Raw genomic sequence first — 6000 nt, 5'->3', positions numbered from 1 at the left:
TGCGTCAAATTTTCTTCGAGCTTTTTCTCCCACATCTCCTCCAACAGCAGACAGTTTCTTTCTTGCATCCTCATATATATCCATGGCTTCTAGGAGAGGAAGCCCAACAGTTTCAAGTTTTTTTATGCTTGTATCAATCCAACCAAAATTGCTGTTTATGTATGCCATATCGCAAGCAAGTTTGGTGTCCTTGAAGATATTTTGAGCAGTGCGTACCGATACAGCTGAGTCCGCCGAAAATGAGTCAAGCACAGATTTAACTTCTTCAAAATGTTCGTTGTAAAACTTACTTGCCCGGATCCAAGTGCCCCATCTAGTAGGAATAGGTTCCGGAGGAAGTGGTACACCTGGCAATTGTTCCTTGTAAACTTGCACACGTTGTGGTGCCTTCAGAAACACCTTTTTCGTGGAAGAAATAAGTTGGTTGACTTCCGGGAAATTGCCTCTCACCTCCTCAGCAATGCGTTGGAGAGCATGTGCCAAGCAAGTAAAGTGGATCAAGTTAGAATAAAACACTTTAAGTGCCGTAGCAGCTTTTAACATGTATGACGCACTGTCTGTGAACATGAGAAGAACTCTCTCTTCTTGTACGCCATCCGGATACAACAATTTAAGACTGTCATTCACAAATCGTGCTATGGTGGAATGATTAGTATCGCTCTACAACTTTGCATGCAATGAGATGTGGTGTAGATGGAGAATCAGCAATTAGCGTTCCAACAATGAAATTACTTACATACCGTCCCAAAGCATCAGTTGCTTCGTCGATGGAAATCCACACATAGGAACTGCCTACTTCTGCCCTAATTGATTCTAAAGTTTCTTTGTAGGAATGTGGAAGATATCGCTTTCGAAGGGTTGACTCGTCAGGAAGTTTACGGCCACAATATTTTTCCAGAAAATCCCGGAACTTCGGTACTTGAATTTTATACCAAGGGATGTTTGCTGCAATCATTGCTTCGCACATTTCCTTGTAAAACACACTGAATGCATCTGGGTTAGTAAAACTTGCTTCTTTTCACTCCGTAGTTGTTTGTTTTTCACATGAAGTGAAGTGCGAACATGTTGATCTAATTGAGACTTCATAGTGCACCCAACTTTTTTTATCGCACACTCGACAAAAAATAACTTTACCATCCGTAGTAAATGCATCATCGACTGCTATCCAAGATCGCAACTTTTGAGATAACGAGGAGGTAGGCGGAGCCATTCCAGCTTTCTACAGCTAAAACACTGTTTAAATACTGAGGCAAGCTCTTCTTAAAACTCCAATGGTTAAAATGAAAAGGCGACGAAATACATATACGAAATTCTACGGTTGAGTTAACAATACTTTATTCAAGATTTGTCGCCGCCGGCTGCAAAAATCAAAACGATCACAACAATGTACGGATGAAAGGTAAGTGCCTCTCAGCGTTGTACTTGCCGCCTTCCATTGTTGGTTCTCTTCGTTCGGTGTGTGTTGCTTGCCGCTCCATGTTACAAACTGGAAACTGAAACACTGTCGAATCTTGATGTAATTGTTACGATGCGGCGAATCAACGAACTGCTATGTACGTACAACGAAGGCAAATCGCACTTTTAAGTTACTATATTTTTTTAGACCTGGAAATGGGGAGGGGAAATGAGAAGATACTTTTTTAACTAGTAAGCCAAAAGTTCATTGGATTTTCCTCTTAAGGACTGTTTTATGTAAAAAATATTTCATATCTTAGGAACATGTAACATTTAGTAAAATATGTAAAAATATGTAATATAAAACTTCACTGTGACATCTCTACTGACGTAATTCGTCAATATATTTTAATTCCACGCTTGTACATATAAAGGAAAAAATATGTAATTACATATAAATCCGGGCTTTAGATTACATAGTTGTTTAATATTTCCATAGTTTCATCATTTTTCCCTGATTTAAGTTAAACAATTCATTACATTAACAATAACACATTTTTAAAGAAAAGATTCCAACATAGATTAATACAATACAGATTGAATAGTTTTTTTTGCTTGAAAAAGCATGTGTTCACAGGGGCGACACATACTTCACCTACCCTCATCGTCCCACCCTCTGCTGTCAAAAGCCCCTATCACACGGAACTGGATTTCTATTTGGAATGCTCTAGTTGACCCTGGACTGGCTACCCATTTGCTAGTTTTCGCCTCACACGGTACTTGTTATACCGTACTTGTCGATAGTCTTTCGTTCCCATAATGGCGGCCGCGCGAGATGTAAACAACGTATCACTTCACACTTTTAAAATACGATAACTATCCAACCGAGAGGAATATCGCATCGCATTAAATGGTTTTAGGTAGAGAAGAACGGCGCTGATAAAATACGTACTTTACAACGTTTACTATACACGTATGGAAGAATATTTTAGCTTTTTCAATTGTAAACATGCCTTTCGTGTTGTATGCACTCGGAAGCCACAGACAAAAAAGGCTACTTTACAAACTCACAGAATATCTTCACATGACCAAACTTTGCTCTGATTGGCTGTTCCACAAAATCTAGTCGAAGAAGTTAGTAGCAATTAGAACATGTCCTATTCCTCAAAACCAGTCAAGCAGTCAGCCAGGCGGCCATGATTACTACCCAGAAAGTCAGTTCATCTTCGCCAACTAGAGCATTCCAACTAGAAATCCAGTTTCGTGTGATAGGGGCTTAACACAGAGTATTTCCGACCATGCGAAAAGGTAAACGATCCTCATGGTGCCACCTCCCACCACCACGGAAGCTGAACTCTCTAGCTGTTTCCTACGAGAGACATAGGGACAGTGACGTGCGGTGACGTCGACACTTGGGGTAGCAGCCAGTGGCGTGCTCAAGGGGGGGTGTTGGTGTGGGTCACACCCCTCCTCCCTTTAGGGCCAGTATTCCTACAAAAAACAAGAATTTCAATAACAGGAAAAGATTGCAAAATTAGAATGAGTACTAGAAAAAAGTACACGTAACCCCCACCCACATTCACAATTTAAAAAACTATTTGATTTGACTCTAAGCCAGAGATCCTGGGTTCGAATCTCGGATTGGCCATTTGTGTTCTTTGTGTGTGTCCCTTCATCAATTTTGTCGTACCAAAAGTGGCGGAAAAGCGAAGTAAAATAAACCAAATTGAGCAATCAATCAATGATTTGATTTCATTTTTGTTACTTAGCGTCGCTTTTTTGTCACATTTGGTTAATTGCGAAGATGATACGATGAAATTGATTAAGGGACGAGCACAGGGAACGCCCATGCCCAGGTCGGGGTTCGAAGCCGGAACTCCTGGTGTCGTAGCGCGCTGTGATAACCACTCCCCCACGCTTGGTTGATTTGGTGATAGGTAACAAAACACAGCACACTTTTTTGTAGTTTCTTCAATGATATTCATTTGACTTTTTGAGTTCTGAGATACATTTTTCATTCCAAATTATTTCATTACTATTCACTGCAACACATAGGACAAGAATGCGAACTCATCACGGGTTCGAATCCTGGACTGGATTGTTCATATGAGGTCCCTTAACCAATTTCATCATATTATCACTCAATCCTCATTTTCGCGATAACCAAATGTGGCAGAAAAGCGAAGTAAAATAAACCAAACCAACAACAATATGAACACGCGTTCTTTTGCCCAAATAAATACATCCGTATTTATGACTGTTAGAGACCAAGAGTAGTATATTTAAATAAAACACTACAAAAACGAGAGTCAGAGAGAGCCTGAGCACATATTTGTAATTTAATTATTATATATTCCATATTTGAAAAAGAAAAAAAGAAAGAAAGCATAACATTATTGTCAGCACATAACACGTTCCCATTTCATAAATAATAAAACTACATCCCATATTATACATACGCACATATTGTACAACGTGTAAAAGGTTGTGTAAATACAGAGAACATAAGTACTGCAGAAAATTTTACCCTGTGTCCTTTAGAGGGTTTACAAAAAAATTATGAGAAACCAATCCCCTATCTGTCCTATAGGAGATAGACTGGGGGACCTGAAAGCCTGGGCTTTCAACCATTGCAGCACGGGGCGAGGGTCAAGGGAGGTAGAGGTAGAAATCTTAGTTTTCCTTGGGTCGGCCGTTTCTACCTGGAAACTGGTCTGGCGGAAGAAGAGCGAGCTAGGGTATCCAGCCGGCTTTGCCCGCGGAGAACCCGATGGACGAGAAGCGCGTGGAAAAGAAAGTGTTGCGTATGAGCTGTGGTGGCTTTAAGACAATAAATATTGTGATTTGAATATAATTCGAGATGAGATTGATTGATCTATCTCTGCTAGACTAGCTACTCCTCAGTGCACGTCACTGCATAGGGACAGGCACGTATCCAGGAATTCCTTTCGGGGGGGGGGGGGCTCAACACCAATTTTTTTAAGGGGTATAGTAAGAACCTCACAATTGTATGTTTAAGACCAGTGGTGGCAATTGGGTTCAAAAACGGGGGGGGGGGAGGGTGGTGCAAGGAAAGTTTATTTTCTCTTGGTAGACAAGGCTTAACATTAACAGGGCATAATATTGAGGCAAAAAAATGGGGAGCAACTATCCCTTAAATCGTCGCCACTGTAAGGCTGTCATTTTAATCAGAACGTGAAATCGGAACATTTTTTACCACTCGACTCCTCTGTTTCTATGCATTAACATTGTGTACCGGAACCATCTCAGTATGTGTGTTTGTCCATTTCTTCTCATCAAGCAAAAAAACATCTATGGTGTCTTTGAGTGTTTTTTACGAAGCTGTTACACATGCATGGGATGGGTAATCCACTCGACAACGCGAGATTCAAATTGTGGGCTGCCAACTGACGCAGACAGCTCTCGAATATTTCTCTGATTCGAGCCTGAACACCACTAATGTGTCTTGTCCTCCAATGTTTGCAGCTCTTATAAAAGCCGAAACCTACGAAATTGTTCAGATTCAGGCCTTAGCATTCACAAGTGTTCAAAAATGACTGTCACAGCTTCCGCTGTCTTGTCATATATCGGCACGAAACAAAGGAAGTCTTCTCGAATACAGCTGGATCACGAAACAATCAATGCACAATGAAACCTTTCGTTCACAACACATCTCATGTTTCGTCTCCCAGTATGATCAAATGCTTATTCATTTATCTCCAGTGACGTGCCCAAGGGAGGGTTGGTGAAGTCATAACCCCATTTGATCCAGTATTCCTTTTCTTTAAAAAAAGAAGAACGTCAAAGACAGGAAAAAATTGGCAAAATCAGGACTGACCACCAAAAATAGTATGCGTAACCCCTCTCCCTTCCGAAAATCCTGGGCACGCCACTCTTTATCTCGGACACATTTTTAAAAATCAACTCACCAGAAGTTTTATCATTCCGTATTGGAGATTGAAGTAAGATGCGTTCTTCCTGCAGTTTTGGATATGATCCTTTGCGGTGCTGTCTGCCTGCCTTCACACCTAACCTTAACAAGGCCCTAATTTTCCATCCTTGTGACTTGGATTTTGAAGACTTAGGAAGGTTTCAGACCGAAGGAAAAGGCGATACATGTCCATTGGAATGGGCCAATCAACAGCAACGTTTCACACCGTAGCGACACAAAAGGCCTCACAATCCTAATTTCGAATTAAAATCCTCAGGCGACACGGTGTGAAATCTCCCGTATTAAGCCACTGTCATTGTCACCTCGAAATAGTAGCTCTTGTTGACCACAGAAGAAAAAAAATATCCTCAACCGGTGGGAATGCTCCTCAGTTTTATTCTCTCTCCTATATTTTCTGTGCTTGTTCACTATACAGGCAACACCTTACGATTTGATATAGTACACAGGACATGTACTATGTAGACATTTTAACGAAAAATCGGTTGAAATCAAGGATGGCTAGGTGGCTCAGTTGGTAGAACCCTGATGTGGGTCCTGGTAGAGCCTGCAATTTCCGCCTAAAATGTCTACATATGCAACATCTTCTTGCTTTCTCTTCTTGACATTCATAAAATTTTCGGCTGTCTCTTTATGGTAGTTAAGTGTTTGAATGT

This window comes from Lepisma saccharinum, chromosome 3 (assembly GCF_977018435.1).
Source record: "Lepisma saccharinum chromosome 3, izLepSacc3.1, whole genome shotgun sequence".
In the NCBI taxonomy this organism is placed as follows: Eukaryota; Metazoa; Arthropoda; class Insecta; order Zygentoma; family Lepismatidae; genus Lepisma; species Lepisma saccharinum.
Note: the sequence above shows the minus strand (reverse complement) of the source record.